Source organism: Tenrec ecaudatus, chromosome 8, assembly GCF_050624435.1.
Source record: "Tenrec ecaudatus isolate mTenEca1 chromosome 8, mTenEca1.hap1, whole genome shotgun sequence".
NCBI classification, from domain to species: domain Eukaryota; kingdom Metazoa; phylum Chordata; class Mammalia; order Afrosoricida; family Tenrecidae; genus Tenrec; species Tenrec ecaudatus.
Window position 1 is genome coordinate 23,149,455 of NC_134537.1, and position 16,717 is coordinate 23,166,171.

Below are 16,717 nucleotides of genomic sequence, written 5' to 3' on the forward strand. Positions count from 1 at the left end.
ACACCAAAAGAAAACAAAAAGAAACAAATAACCACATGACAAACACACACACACATACAACAACAGTTTTTTTTTTAATTTTAACAATTTATTAGGGGCTCATACAATTCTTATCACAGTTCATACATATACATACATCAATTTTATAAAGCACATCTGTACAGTCTTTGCCCTAATCATTTTTTTCTCCTTTTTTCTTTTTTTACATTTTCTTAGGGACTCATACAACTCTTATCACCATCCATACATATACATACATCAATTGTATAAAGCACATCCATACATTCCCTGCCCCAATCATTCTCAAGGCATTTGCTCTCCACTTAAGCGACAACAACAGTTTTAAAAAGAAAGGCCTGTAAATAGTTCCACGTCTGTTTGTTGACCTTTAGGAGTAGTAAACATCTTTTTATTGTTCCTTTTGAGAATAGAAGTGGTTCTAAATTTACTTCAGATATCAAATAACTTCCTAGAAGATTTTTTAAAAATCTATTGTAAAACTTAATCAAATAAATAAATAAAATTTAATCCAGGAAAGTCTTTGATACTCCTAATGTTCTGCAAGTTTTATCATAAACAAAAGGATCAAAAGCAGTGTGATGATATGCAGTGGAAAATTGAAGTTATCAAGGATTTCATTTTACTTGGACCAACAATCAATGTCCATGGAAACAGTAGTCAAGAAATCAAATGAAGTATTTATTGCATTAGGTAAATCTGCTGCAAAAGAATTTTTTAATGTTAAAAAGCAGAGGTGTTATTTTGAGGGTTCACTTAACCCAAGCCATGATATTTACAATCACTTTATATGCAAAGGAAAGCTAAGTAATAAATGAGGAAGACCACAGAAAAAATGATGCTGGTAAAGATTATTGAATATATCACAGACTGCCATAAGAATAAATAAATCTAGGAGGGAGAGAGAGGGGACCATATCCTGGCCCACAAAACCCTAAGGATGACACTCCTGCTCAGAGCAGACAATGCACAGAGAAGACCATAGGGTGGGCCCCCCACCACAAGACACGACATCTCTCACTGAACCTTAGCGCTATGAGGGACAACACTGGAGACACAGTGCAGGAATTGTGCCCAAGCTGACCCCATCACACTGGGGCAAAACACTAAGGGTGTGCAACAGAGCAGCAAGGGGAACAAAGTGATGAAATCCCTGGGGAATACCATAAATAGACTTTGGAGACAGAGTGTGGCACCCCATCAGACTCAACTGAAAAACACTCATAAAGGCTAACAAACAGACCTTGAAGTATTTATAGGCTTTTCCATTTTTGTCAGTGGCTTTCTTTTTGTTGTTGTTATTTTGTTGTTGTAATTGTTTTGTTGATTTTGACCTTTTTGTTGTTTTATTTGGTTTGCCTGTTTTTTTGTGCTTATTTATGTCTCTGCATGTCTACCTAGATAAGATAGGTAGGATAAACAATTTGGAGATGAAAAGAACAGGACCGATGGTTTCGGGGCAATATGGGAGAAGGGGAGGTAAGAGAAAGGAAGGGGATGGGAAACCAAGCCAGGGACAAGGGAACAACAAGTGAACTAAATCAATGGAAAGAAGGTCGTAGGATGCCTAGTAGCGCTTAATCAAGGGCAATGTAAAACCAAATGAAGGCTGAAACTGATGATGGGACAAAAGAAAGTAAAGGGAAATAAAGGACAGAACCGGGAGGCAAAGGGCATTTATAGAGGTCTAAATACAGGCATGTACATATGTAAATATATTTATATATAATGAAAGGAGGAATAGAGCTATGTACTTATATCTGTATGTTAAGAATTAAGTTGCAGATGGACATTGGACCTCAATTCAAGTAATCCCTCAACACAAGAACACTTTGTTCTAATAATCCCGCACTTTATGTTGCTCACCTTCCCAACATGATTGCTGAAGACAAAATGGGTACATAAGCAAATGTGGTGAAGAAAGCTGATGGTGCCTGGCTATCAAAAGATATAGCATCTGGGGTCTTAAAGGCTTGAAGATAAACAAGCGGCCATCTAGCTGAGAAGGAACAAAGCCCACGTGGAAGAAGCACACCAGCCTTTGTGACCATGAGGTGTTGATGGGATCAGGTCTCAGGGATCTAATACTCAGAGCCAAATCATACCCAATTTGAAGGGGGCAGGGTGGGGTGTGGAGTGGGGGCCCAAAGTCCATCTGTACACAATTGGACAACCCCTCAAAGAAGGGTAACAGGGAAGAGATGAGCCAGTCAGGATGCAGTATACCACTGATAAAACACACAACTTTCCTCTAGTTCTTTAATGCTTCCCCCCAACCCCACTATCATGACCTCAGTTCTACCTTACACATCCTACTAGATTAGAATATGTACACTGCTACAGATAAGAGCCTGCAGCACAGGGAATCCAGGATAGGTAAACCCCTCAGGACCAACAATAAAAGCAGAGATAAGGAGGATAATGGAAAAGTGGGGGCGGAAAGGGGAAATCGATCATAAGGATCAACGTAGAACCCCCTACCAGGGTGATGAACAACAGAAAAGTGGGTGCAGGGTGACTGAAGATGATATAAGATATGAAAATAATAATCGATAAACTATAAAGGGTTCATGAGGGAGGACAGGTAGGGAGGAAGGGGGAAAATGAGGAGGTGATATCAAGGCCTCAAGTAGAAAGAAAATGCTTTGAAAATGATGATGGCAGCATATGTACAAATGTATTTGACACACTGGATGAATGTATGGGTTGTGATAAGATATGTAAGAACCCCCAATAAAACATTTAACGACAACAAAAAAGAATAAATAAATCTGATTTGGACAGAGATATCAATAATAGTTGTACAACATGAAGAGTATAATCAATTGCACCAAATTATACATGTAGAAGTTGTTAAGTTGGAGAATGTTTTGTGTTGTGTACATTTTCCCCAAAATTGAAAAAAAATTGCATAAATAACAATGACGATGGGGAAAATGTTCTAAAATTTATTATGGTAAAGACTGTATACTGTTCTTGAAAAGGTTGAGATATTGAATTATATGACATGAGGATGAAATGCCATTAAAATTGTTTTAAAAAGAAAAGAGAGTTCTCTAGAGAAAAAAAACAGGACACTTATGATTATATATAGATATATATAACACGAGAAAATAAGCAGCTAATTAGTCCACAGAGCAATACAGAGGGTTCACTTTCAACTCACTTCCATGAGACAGAATATACTGGCAGTCTTTCAACTCACAAGGGCTGCTGGGTGCAAGTCAAGGAAGCAGACAGCTGAGTCTTCTGTAGAGTAATATAGGCAGTCTGGCCACAGGCAGCAAACAGCAGGGCAGGTCACCAACAGTCAGCCAAATGACAGTGTCTGACAGTCCCCAGCTCAAGTGATGTGTACACAAACAGTATGGTGAAGTACGTCGCAAAGGAACCTCAAACTATATAGACATGTGAGTTGGGTGTCCCTCAGGTAGTGTAGTTCGCAAGTCGAGGCAGAGAACTACCTAATTAAGCTGCACAGTGCTCTGACCATCAGAGAGCAAGAGAAAGAATGGTGAGGCTTGCCAATCCATTTATCTCTCTGCCCTTCAATTAAACTGCAATCATATTAATCCCACATGTGTTTGATGGCCAGATTTTGTCTTATGAGCTTTGGACATGTTATCAGTAGGAACCAGTCCCTGGAGAAGGGAATCATACTTGGTAGAGGGCCAGCAAAAAAAATAGGAAGATTCTCAAGCAAATGGAATGATATAGTGGCTGTAACAATGGGCTTGAACACAGCAGTGACTGCAAAGATGGCACGGGACTGGGAGTGCTTCATTCTGTTATGCAGCCAACTCAACAGCACCTAACCTACACAAACCTTCACACCAACATGTCTATAACACTTCAACCATGAAGCTTTACTATATGCTGTTTTCTCTCCTAACAAATGCTTTCATATGTCTCCACTGATTTCAGTGCTTCAAGGTAGCTCTAATCCTATCCTCCTAATGTGCCTTTGCTGAGCCATTAAGCATATTTGTGTACCCGTTATCTTGTCTACCAGATTAAAAGATCCCTGAGGACGGGGGCTGTTTTATATTCATTTTTGTTTCCTTCACAGCACGTGCATAACTCCTTTTACATAATTACCTAATAATACTGTGTTGAATAATTAATAAATCATCATGAAAAAAACACAGTTTTCTTTTCCCTAATGAAGACTTGGAACCATTTCCTTGTTAAGTTGGTTTTTTTCTTTCTTTCTTGATCATACAGAGTTATGTTGTTAAATGGTCATTGTTAGGCACCTTCAAGTTGATCCTGGCTCACAGTGACTTTCTGGACAACAGAGTGAAGCAAAGCCCAGTCCTGCACCAACTTTACCATCATTGTTCGATTGGAGCCAATGTGTCAATCCAATCTCATCGGAGGTCTGCCTCTTTTTCGCTGGCAAAGTGATAACCTGTTATAATGCATTATAGACCTTTAGAAGACTGCAAATCTTCAAGCAGTAAACAATACGCCATTCAACACAAGGTCAAACATTGCAACATAGTTCACAATTGTTCTAGCAGCTCCAAAGTGTGAGCTAGAGCTGACCCTTCTTCCAAGAAAGTGAGAATGGAATGAAAATTCACTGTATTGGGCCTTTTTCTGTAATACCCCTTGTGGCTAATCTCTCTTTAGTAACCAAATCTATTACTCTCCAAGTATATTGGAATGTAAGTATTTTCATTGGAGCCTTGGTATCTCCGTGGTTAAAGCACTCAGCTGCTAACCAGCAGAGCTTTCAGAGGAGAAGCACGCTGTGGCAGTGGCCTTCACTCAAGGCAGCTCTGGAGACCGAATGCGCGGTTGTACTCCATCCTACAGGGTCACCAAGAGTCAGAACCAACTCAGTAGCAACGAGTTGTCTTGGTTTTGTTTTCATTGTATCACTGTAAACAAACAAACAAAAAATTATGCAAGTTAAATATTGAGTGACCAGTTCAACTGAGAAGATACTCGATGGCGTATCAGATCTAAGGAGTCCTGGGTGGGGCAAACAATATGTGCTACCCTGCTGACCAGAAAGCTGGCAATCCAAGTCCACCTTAGCAGAAAGGTCTGATGATCTCCTTCCTAGATAAAGCAACCTTTGAAGCCCCCATGGGGGACAGTTCTACTCTGTCACACACGGCATCATCAGGAGCCCTGACTAAGTGGCTGATTATGGTGTCTAAAGTTTAAAAAGGCAATCGAATGGATTCAAAGATGACGTGATGCAGATGACTGAGCAGGTCTGTTTACCACTTCAAGGTGAAGAAAAGATAGCACATATTCACACATCCATTCATTCGTAGCCTGCACTGAGTACAACCGTGTGCTGGGCACAATGTTAGGCACTGGCTATACCAGGAAGAATTAAGATACAATCTATTCTTTAAAAGGGAGTCAGAACTATGAACCTAGGATGAGAAAATAATTTGAATGCAATAATGAAGCTTGTACAAGGCATTTCAATAGCTCAGAGGAAAAAAAAATTATTGTTATGGACTACTTCATCCTCGAGAGCCTTTGTGAATGGAGCTTACTGTAACTTAGTATAAAATATTGCCCACAGGAACTCCCAGCTGGGTGGGTGTCCACTGGAAAGGGACCCAGAATCACCATATATTTCGTTCCTCGATGCCCCCCTCAAAGTGACACGACAGGTTTTGATCTTTGGGGCAGGGACCTGCACTTGGAAGCATTGATCCAGGAAGTTTCCCCCCTGGCACTAATGCCCACACTCAGGGTAAACAGAGCTCAATGGAATGGGAGATGGAACAGGGCAGGGCAACAACTCATGGGGCGCAGCTCGTGGTGGCACTCGAGTGGGCTCTTCATTCCAACATTGGGACCAAGACAATGTCGTCAGCGCCATCGCCTTATACCCCAGGGGGATGATTGACAATGTGCTTTTTTGCTTATATGGCTTTTGGTTTTCCTGACTTTAGCTTGTTGTTTTGTTTTGTTTGCTGGTTGGTTTGTTGCTGTTGTCCGTAGAGTTGGTCTTAGGGGTTTTGATTTTGTCATAAGACAACCACCACAGTACACCTCAGTCCTGCATATCCCATCCACAAGCAGATGGAGTCAGGCCTCCTACTTAACTCTAGCCCCAATCCAAGAACAGTTACTTCTGAGAACATGGCCCTGCTCAATACTCACCTTTATGAAATGATCACTGAAGATAAGGGTGCTACAGCAAAGTGTGGTGAAGAAAGGAGATGGTGCCCAGCTATCAATTGGAATAATGTCTGGGGTCTTAAAGACTTGTATTCAAACAAGCAGCCATCTAAGCAAGGAGTCAACTAAGTCCACATGGAAGAAAAACACAGTGGTGTTCTTCCAAAGATGATAATAATAAAATTCAAATATAATGAAGGGAAAATATTAGAGCTTAAATTGTGAACACCCAATTTGTTGAAAGCTATGGAGGACAGTGGGAGTCAAAAAGCCATCTGCAGAGTTTCCAGTCAGATTAAGTCACTGGCAGATCCCCTCTAGCCACGGGCAAGGGTCTTGAGCAGCCTTGCTATCAGACAGAAATCATTGTCACTTTGATTGTACTGAATCAAACTTGATTCTTGGTCAGCTGACCTCCCTCTTGAGCCAACCTGAATTTTTTGTAGGGGGCAAGTATCTCTTGCTCTTGCTTGTTCAATGACAAAATTACATCACTGGCTTTTAAAATATTGGTGGTGGTCTTTTCTCTTTTACTCACTATTTGTATTTTCATCTTTTACATTATTATTATTTTATCTTTACCACTTTAGTTCATTTTTATTATTCTGTTGGGTTTACTCATTTTGGAAGCACAGATGGAGTGGATGCATAGAGATAATAACTGATGCAAGAGGAGATTTCGGGAGTCAAAATGAATGCAGCAGAAAGGGGCAGAGAAAATATTCTAAAATTGAGGTGATGATTGTATGATTCTTCTTGATCTGATTGGTCTATCGAATTTTACGATGTCTGGATTGTGTGAAAATAAAACCATAAAATAAAATATAACCCACAGGACAAACCAGGGGAAAAAAGAGCATAATCTAAAAGACTTGGGTACTTGAATAACGTATCATGGCTTCGTTGCTTAAAAATCTCTCATTCACTTTGGCAATATGATGAGATTCCTAGTTGCAAAGTGGAGGGTACAGCATGCAGCCTTGCAACGACTGAAAAGAACACACAAAGGTGATGATGTACAGAGGCTGCTGTCAATGTACTTTTCCAAAGACTCCATGGAAAATGCTTCTTTGCTTCCAAATGTAACCGTGTGCTTACCTGCCTTAGGTTTCTTCTCTCTCGGGGAAACAAACCATTCAACTCTCAAGCAAATCCTGAAAGCATTACTTCATAAAATACATATTTAATTATTTAGCTATTTGGCTTTTTTGCCTCAGAATAGGGACATCTTCTTGGGCAGCAACAAATGAACAAGAAATCACATTCATCTTTACACTGAATGCCTCAGCACAGTTCCTGGCACACAGCAGACAATGTGTCTTTATTAAATAGAACATGTAAATATCAACCTGGAGATCTTTACCAGCTCTCAATTCTCTAGTTTTCTTTTTTTTTTTTTTTAACATTTTATTAGGGGTTCATACAACTCTTATCACAGTCCATACATATACATACATCAATTGTATAAAGCACATCTGTACATTCTTTGCCCAAATCATTTTCTTTTCTTTCTTTCTTTTTTTTTTCCCTTTTCTTGTTTTTACATTTTTTTTTAAATGAATAAATCTTTTTATTGGGACTCATACAACTCTTATCACAATCCATACATACATCAATTGAGCAAAGCACCCTTATACATTCGTTGACCTCGTCCTTCTCAAAATTCGCCTTCCACTTGGGTTCCTGGAATCAGCTCGGTTTCCTTTTTTTTCCTCCTGCTCCCATCAATTCTCTAGTTTTCTAATGTCCATCATTGCATCCCTATCTTGTCCTCATTCTACTAATAAGAAAGGGGAGGGGAGGCTTGTTTGTTTGGTTTGGTTTTTATCCTAATAAATAGTGTATTCATGTTTCAACAAATTAAAGCCCCAACACTTAACGGGGAATTTTAATTCTCAAAAAACAAAAGAAAGAAAAGAGACTTTATATGGGTAGTTGTACTCAAAAATATCTATTCCCTGAAAGTGTTCCTTTTGTTGAATGTCTATTGAAGATCTTAGCAAGTGGGAAAGATATGGCCCTAAGCTTTATGCTTCCATTTATTATGGTTATTTATATCTTCACCTTTGCTGTGAATGGCGTGGAACACGCAAAATAGCCTGAGCAAGAACTGTAGCCATAAGTTCTCCACCATAAAAAAAAACACTATAGCCGTACTGGAGAGCTCACAGTTGGAAGGCACAGAAAGGTACCCACCGCCATCAAGTTGATTCCCATGCACGGCAACCCACAGGACAGGATTGAACTAGCCACCATAGGGTTCCCAAGGCTGTAATCTTTTCGGAAACAGAAAGCCACACCTTTCTCTGAAGGAGTGGCTGGTGGGTCCAAACCACCCATCTCTGCGGTTAGCAGGCAAGTCCTTAACTGCTGCACCACTGGGACGCCTGTAAAGAGTTACAATGGATTTAAAAGCCTCTTGAAGAACAGCCTTTTGCTGCAGAGGAGCCAGGAGAGACTGTATGGGGCAGGCATAGAGTTGGGAAAACGGCTTTAAAAACTCAGAATGTGAAAAAGCAGGGAACAATTGGGAAGGGAGGGAGGTGCTCACTCTTTAAGTCTTTTAAATGTGACCGTATTTTTGTTGGCTTTTTGCCTGAAACATAAAATCCGCGTGGTGGAAGCTGGCTGCCAAAGGTGGAATGAATGGAAGCCGGGCTAGGAAGTCAAGGCTGGATTTGGAGATGCTGCTCTGGACTGTGTGCAGCTGTTGAGACAACTCTCCACAAGGATTTGTCGAAGTAAACACATCATCCAGGCAGCTTGCTCCATCACCATTCCATGCTTGTGTTTTCTGCGTCCCCATAAATATTTGCCTAGGTTGTCTTTGCTCCAGATAGTAAGGAGTTAATACATTAGCCAGCCAACAGGCAGGGATTGAGAAAAGAACAGCTGACAGCAGACTGCAGGTGTAAGATGAGAGCCAGCTCTGTATTGGCGGTGTAGCACAGTGTCTTCCGTCTGGCCTGTGGCCTGATTTCCTGGCCCCTTCAGGACATGATAAGTTACAAGGGAGAGAAAGGCAGGAGGTCTTACTCTGCTCCTTGTGATTCCTGGCTGGGGCCATCTGAAAAAGGAAGCCATCTCCTTCTGTGTTGGGACTAATTGCTTTACATATTGGTGCTGATCTTATAAAATCTTGCTATCGTGGTCAGAGTGAAAAATATTCTAATGCCTCCGATTTAAATAAGAGATGGTGGATTAAACTGCTCAGCATAATCAATCAGCCTCCTGCAAGTGAGCATCAAGACACCATGTGCGCACGCGCCTGGGAAAGGGGACGTCTCCTTGTCATTGGATGTAGATAGCTACTGCAGTGGGTAGTAAACCCATTGCTGGGTGTAGAAAGAAGAGACTGGACCATAGTCAAGTGTCTATTTCTAATAAATACATGTGTCCTCTCCTTCTAATCATGGCATTTGCTGAAAATGGACATCCAAGACTAAACATCACTGGTATTCTGCTAAAATCTTTTTGGTCCTATTGTATCAAAATATGAACTCCATAATCTCCTAACTTGTTCAGTCTGATCCCTTAGTTAATAAGATATCAGAGTGTTTCTCTAGAAGGTATTTGGGATTGCCTGTGAGAGTGATAGGGGCTGATGGGGTTGATAATAGAAAAAGTCAGTTTTTCTGTAGGTTGAGACCCATGGGCGATACATCCACACCTTTTTCATGAAATTCTATTATGAGTTATATATTTTGAAGGGGGCTAGAAAAACTCAGAGATCTAGGACACTCTTCTAGATAAATTCAAGCACGGCGAATAAGTGCCTTAAGTTAGCTATGGTCAAAATGGGAACTGGTACCTGTTATCAAACCCCATCCCGAGTCTTACCTTTTTCTGAGTCCCTCAAATGCTATGCTTCCACTCTCCCTTTCTAAACTGAAGATCTAATTATTTAGGGCGGGGGCTCCCAAAGTGGACGCAAGAGCAGATAGCTACACTTTATCCTGGATTATGAACAACAGATTTGAATTGCGGGTATGGGTTGGGGAGGTGGGGAGGTGCTGCTGAATCATTTTCTCTTTTTGTCTGAAAAGGAGGCAGCAGACCAAGGCCGTTTGGGAATGTATGATTTCAATCCAAAAAGACTAGCCACCTTTAGAAACACTAGCCTTTGTGAAACAGGTAATTTGATTTAGAGAGATTGGAAAAACTTTCCCCAGTTCAAAATTTCTTCCCCAGACTTTCTTGGTGAGAGCATAATATCCCATCATTAGAAATTCTAATAGGTAAAATAATGGTTTGTCCTTTACTTTCAAATTTAATTTTAAAATAGAAATAAATAAACATAAGAATACAAACTATACATGTCACACAAATATGATATTTCTCTATTTATAGGTCAAATATCAGAAGAGAATATATAAAATGTAAGTTATCTTATGGTGTTAGTATAGTGTAATTTCATATATTGCATTTTCCTTTTGTAATTTCCTTTGAAATGTCCTTGTAAGAAAGGTCAGTGGGAAGGGGGGGGGGTGAATATCACTTACCATTTTTTTAAAATACTAATTCTACCTGACTACAGTATTTAACTACTGGAACTTCCGACATTCATAAATACGAATTTTTAATTTAAAAACCCAGAGAGTATTCTCACTTAGTGATTTACATGGAAAACCTAGATTGAGAAGAAGAAAAGAGAAAACTCAACAAATATTCACTTACCAATTAAGGAATCTTTATCAGGGAGACACTTTGTTGGGTAATAGGGCAGATAAAAAAGGACCAAGACCCATTTACCCGCTCAAGGAGCTTATGGAAAAGGGTCAGTACTTGTAGGGGAAGTGCACACTGTTGTTACTATTGTCAGCCTTAGTATATTACAGAGGATCCATTTGTTAGCTCTCCATCTCCGTGGCAACTTACTGAAAATATATATTTAGACGATGGGGCAAGCCTAAGGACATGACCCAGCGAAGATCAGCCTGGGTTAAGATGAGGGCAGTGGGTACCAGTGAAGAGAGGCGATGGCGCACAGGCAGAAGACAATGGGAGCATCCTTTACTACCAGCTGGTCTGTCTCGTTGAGTTAATCAGAGCCAGCTTCGACAGCAAGCAAGTAATTTCCACCAAGTGGCCCCAACAAGGGTTAGTCCTATCAAACAATGACTGTTGAGTCATCAAGGACGGCTCCTGATAAACAAAGTGCCCCGATATTCACCGGGTCAGCTCTGCTGGGCTGTGTGTGTTCTTGTAAGCCACCACTGTAGTGAAGACCATGTCATCTATTTTCGAAGCTCACTCTAAGGTCTGATGTGGCTGATATGCTTGCTGTCTGAGCTGTTCTATGTGTTTAAAACCAGATGGAAAAAAAAGTACTGGCCAGAAGGAGCCAAGTTCATCATTACAAACAAAGTGCTTCCACGTTGGTCAAACAGGACACTGCCCAATGTCATGATTTCCATAGAAATATGACATTCTCCAAAAGATGCTTTGGGGGAAGTAGTTTGTTTTCTCTCTGGGTCCCCTTTTCTGCACCTCAAAATGCATTTATGTCTCCTCATTTCTACAGAAATAGGGGCTTAGGAAGAATCAAACTCACCAATTGTATTAGCCCTCAAAACCCCACAACTAAGGTTAGTTTTCAAATGTTTCTTTCTTCCATTTTACACATAAATGTTCTCTTTGAAAAGCACAAGAGCTCACAGGCCCTAAATTTTAATTTGGTCCCTAATGCCCTCCTTGGGAATCGGTGTCCCATAGAGCCCCCTCCTTTACACAGGCTACTTTCTAGAGAGACACCGGCAGGCCTGAGAGACACCAGGGGTGGTACTAAGCATGTTAGAGTACTATAGAGTGGATTGTTTTTTTTAGAGAGCAGATATTTTTACACAATAGAACTCCCCCAAAAAAGATATTCATCCATATCTATGACACTTTTTCTTGTTTTGTTTTTTTCTTTAGCCATCCTAAACTTCCCTTTTGGGCCAACCTATCTGCCTTTAATATCCATATTTGTGTCCTCCTCTTTCTCACTGGACCCTTTCTAGACCCTAGGATTATGAGTGTTGACATTTATGACTCACTGCTTTTGTCACGGTGACCTCCTATTAGTAAAATATCTCCTGCGTAAGTGGAAGGTGGGGGAGGGAAAGGGGGAACATATCATAATGATCTACATATAACCCCCTCCCAGGAGGATAGACAACAGAAAAGTGAGTGAAGGAAGGCATTGGTCAGTGTAAGACGTGAAAAAATAGTAATTTATATCAAGAGTTCAGGAGGGAAGCAGGGAGGGGGAAAATGAAGAACTGATACCAGGGGCTCAAGTAGAAAGAAACTGTTTTGAAAATGATGATGGCAACATATGTACAGATGTGCTTGACACAATGGATAGATGGACAGATTGTGTGATAAGGGCTGTATGAGGCCCCAATAAAATGAGTTTTTAAAAAAGAAGTGAAGATAAAAAATAATAAATAAGCAATATCCCTCTCCCACAGACTGTTCTTAAAAAGGACACCTTCAGTACCCAAATATTTTTATCCCAACAGAGCCGTGTGACTGCATTTTGCACGTGTTAAATATGTGTTCAACAACATAACTCCCTAGGCCTCTTCTGATACAGTCCTTTCTGCAGCTCTCCTTGATTATACCTTTCTATTGCAATGCCAAAAGTTTAGCTCTCTGTGGTCTAGTCTAAACTGTACATGGGACAGTGAGAATGACCTTCTGACCCTACAGTGCTTCCTGGCCGTGGGCATAATTGATAGCACTTTTTCAATTTCTCTCTTGTCTTTGCTTGAACATATTGGAATTGCAACCTCTGACAAAAGTAACATCCCTTTTGTAGGGGAAACAAAAGGTGTGTGTAATGAATTGGTTACGATTACACTGCGTGTTTAGATGATGGATCCAACCGCAGCTCAATTCCCTGAATTTCTCTAGCTCAGCCTGGTCTTTCAGTGAGACATTATTGACTGGCATCTTCCTCAGAACAGGTGCTTTGGCATATAGTCTTGTTGCTCTGCACTCTCTTGATTCAAAAGCAACTGTGGTGTAGGTTAAGGGCATCAGATATGAGACGATCCTGCCCAGGATCTTAGCACGAGCGCTGTAGAGAGCCCAGCTGGAACCAAAAGAATGGAGGTCCTGGCCCCTTTGTGAGAGCTGCTAACCCTTTTCTGACTCACTTTTGTTACTCAATTGGCAGCATATGAATAATAGTTTTACATACCATTTCTCGGTACAGTTGTAGGGCTGAGAGGAGCAAGGAAAGTGGAAGGCGGCAATTCCTCATCCTGCATCCCTATAGGTTTTGCTATAGTGTCATTATAGAGGGAATTTGTAATCTTTCTGAAGAAGGATTTAATGTCACAATTGTATATCAATTAACTGTATATTTATTCTAAAACACACCACCTTGTATTATTGTATATAACCACAGCAACCACAACAAAAAAATCTCTTAGAATTTTTGCTTCAAAATGGTGCCATACCCATATTGGCTGTAGAAAATATTTTAAATGTGTCTTTCAAAGAGTGATCAGATCATATATTCATCTTTCAGAGAAAAATAATTAGCTCCACCGCTATTATTTGTGCCAAGGATGGTAACACTAATTTTACTCTTTCTGAAAATTAAAATAGCGAACAGCTTATATAAGGTGTTGATAATTACCTATATTATTGTAGTGCTGTGACAGATGTTGGGAGAAAAAAAAAGCCCCAAATGCCCACAGCTGTGCACTCCATGACATCTAGTTGATACTCAGACAGAAGGCTAACAGATGTTCTGAACTGTCACTTTGCCTAAATGTTTTTAAAGTCTGAGGACCTTCTTTATAATTCACCAGGGTCTGGTTTGCATTCGTAGAGGTCCTCAGAATCCCCATCTGTGACAATTGCTGTGGAAGACAGTGATAAATCAACGCTTGTGTTTTTCCCTCTCCTTTAACAAGTGGGCATCCGTTTATCTGTGAGTTGTGGGTTGGGAAGGCTGTTTTTGTATATACGTGCTGGCTGGGAAGTCTTTCCCTGACACGCACATACCACCGGGCCACCAGAAGGCATAGAGAGGTATCTTGAGCGAGGTGTCAGGATGGGCCTGGAGCGCGTCCATTCTTTCCTATCCAATACATTTTAGAGTTATGTGCATCCTGGGAGCAAGATGTTAACAATGTCAATGACGGTCATATTTTTCCCGTGTTTGCCCCTTTGTGTTCAGGATTTTAACAACTCTGCACACAACAGGGACTCTTCATGGCGGGGCCGTTAGAATCATGGAAGAGCAAAACCAGTGGCCTTCGGGAAATATACAGCACATCTTCCGCAGCGTGATACCCCAGTCCTCCTTCTGCCCAAGCATACCTTCAGATCCCTCCTCCAGAATTACTGCCCTGTGCAAAGGCCAGTCAGGCCTGATTTGTTGCTGCTCTTAATTTTAACAAGCGGAATTCCTGTAGTACACTTGCTTAATAGTTTAGACATTCTGTTAACAATCAGGTGTCTGGCCTATCCTGTTCCTCTTCCATTCTGTATAGGAATATAGCTCCAAATAGTACATCTTTCTGGGTTTGTTTCTAAATTAGTCCCCACACTTAATTATGAGGATGAGAGGAATGCCTTATTCCTCTTTGTTATAGGCTAAGCTCTCAGTAATCCCAAACAAAAGAGCCAGTTCTGGAAGATATAGGATTTGCTAGCAGGATTATGGTCTCATAGATAATGATGTGCAGTCAGCAGAAGCGAAGCTTTATTTTAATTCAAATAAGCTAGTAAACAAACCACTGACAAATCTGCTGGTGAGGGTCACTGGCTGCTCTTGCCACACTGGCAGCTAAATTCTAGAAAATCTATTATACCCTGTTCACCATATGTTTAATTTAATACAAGATACAAATTAAACTATCCACAGTACCTATTAAAATAACAATACTCTTTTTTATATTTGAATGTCTTAAAATGATGTCTACTGACCTTTTAAAGGGCAGTTTTGATATAGGTGACTATCCAGAGGGAAAGGTAGTTAGTTAATAGGTGGCAAAAGAGAAAAGGAATTGCCTTTCTGAAAAACTAAAAATATAAATGCTCACTGGTTTGCAGTTGGTAATAAGGTTAATTAGCAGTCATGTGTTCTGTTATTGCTATATTTCCCTCCTACCCTTTTGGTTTCTGAGGCTGGAGTTTTAAGACTGGGACTTAGCTTGACCTGTGTGGTAAGTCTGTCCTATTAAAATCATGACCTAGACCAGGCCAGCCTTAACCCTAATGCCAATTAAGATGTGCATTCAAGAGATGAAGGCAATTTCTATATTCCTGCCCATAGTCAAAACTCCCAAGGAGAGCCCGAATGAGAAAGCTTCCTTCCAAAGAAAGAGAGAGAAAAGAAGACAACACTGAAACCATTTCACAATCAAAACCCCCTTATGAGGTCAGCAACTGATCATGATTGCCTGCTGGTGTCCATGTGAACTCACTCTACCACAGTCTGGGGGTCAGGCAGGCTTGAGCATCCCCGAGCCAGATCTGAGCCCGAGATCTATTGCCAACAGTGTAACCGCAGTGTTTTAACCCAATTGGGTCTTTCTCTCCCACAACTGTTAAAGGGTGGGGTTAATAATCAAACATGATAGGATTGTTAGGAGACTCAAGTAAGATCAAGTATCTGGCAAATCATAGATGCTCATTAAAGATTTGTTTGTTTCCCCTTTTTCCCCTCAAGCAAAGAGCATGCTGCTCTTTACACAAGGATGGATGGAGTGTATTCATGAGGGGCTGGAGAGGGGATGGGGAGAGATAAATAGAAATTCTCCTGGAAACAGTTTCCTTGACTCATTAACTCTTTTTCACAGGTAAACCCAAAACGGTGGGCTTCCTATCCCCTCACCACCCATCCTACCCCCAACCCCCCAAAAACGTACCACAGCATTTACTGAATCTAAGAATATATCAAAGGAGCCCTCATTGGCACCGTGGTTAATCCCTCTGCTCACCTAAGTAGTCTGGGTGGAAATGCAAATTCTCAGTGGTGAGTAGAGCCAGAATGAACCTATTGGAAGCCCTAGTTCAAATCCACCGGCCTCTCCAAGGCGCACTCATAAAGATTGTATGTAACCTTGGAACCCCTGGGGGCTAGTTTTCCGCTGTCCTTTGGGATCTCAGAGTCAAGCTGCCAGAAGGCCAGCAGGGTTCAGGGCCTGGCAGTTGCTATTTTGTAAAGTGCTATCAGTAACCCACCTAAACCAGCTGCCGAACCCTGAACCCAAACATGACCCATTACCAACCAGTCGATTTCAAACTTGTGGGCCGGGATAGGACCGAGTAGAACAGCCCCACAGAGTTTGTAAGACTGCCCACCTTTCTCCCGTGTCCTAGTGGGTGGGAGCCCTGGCCTTCCTTTCCACCACGGAGCACCTTAGCCACCGCATCACCAGGGTGCCTTTGCCCATGCGCAGGGCTATACAATGGAGAAATCATAAACAATCGCCACACTTTCAAACAAAACCAAGCTCACTGCCATTGAGTGGATGTCGACTCATAGTGTCGGGATAGGACAGGGTAGGACCGCGTCTGTGAGTTTCCAAGACTG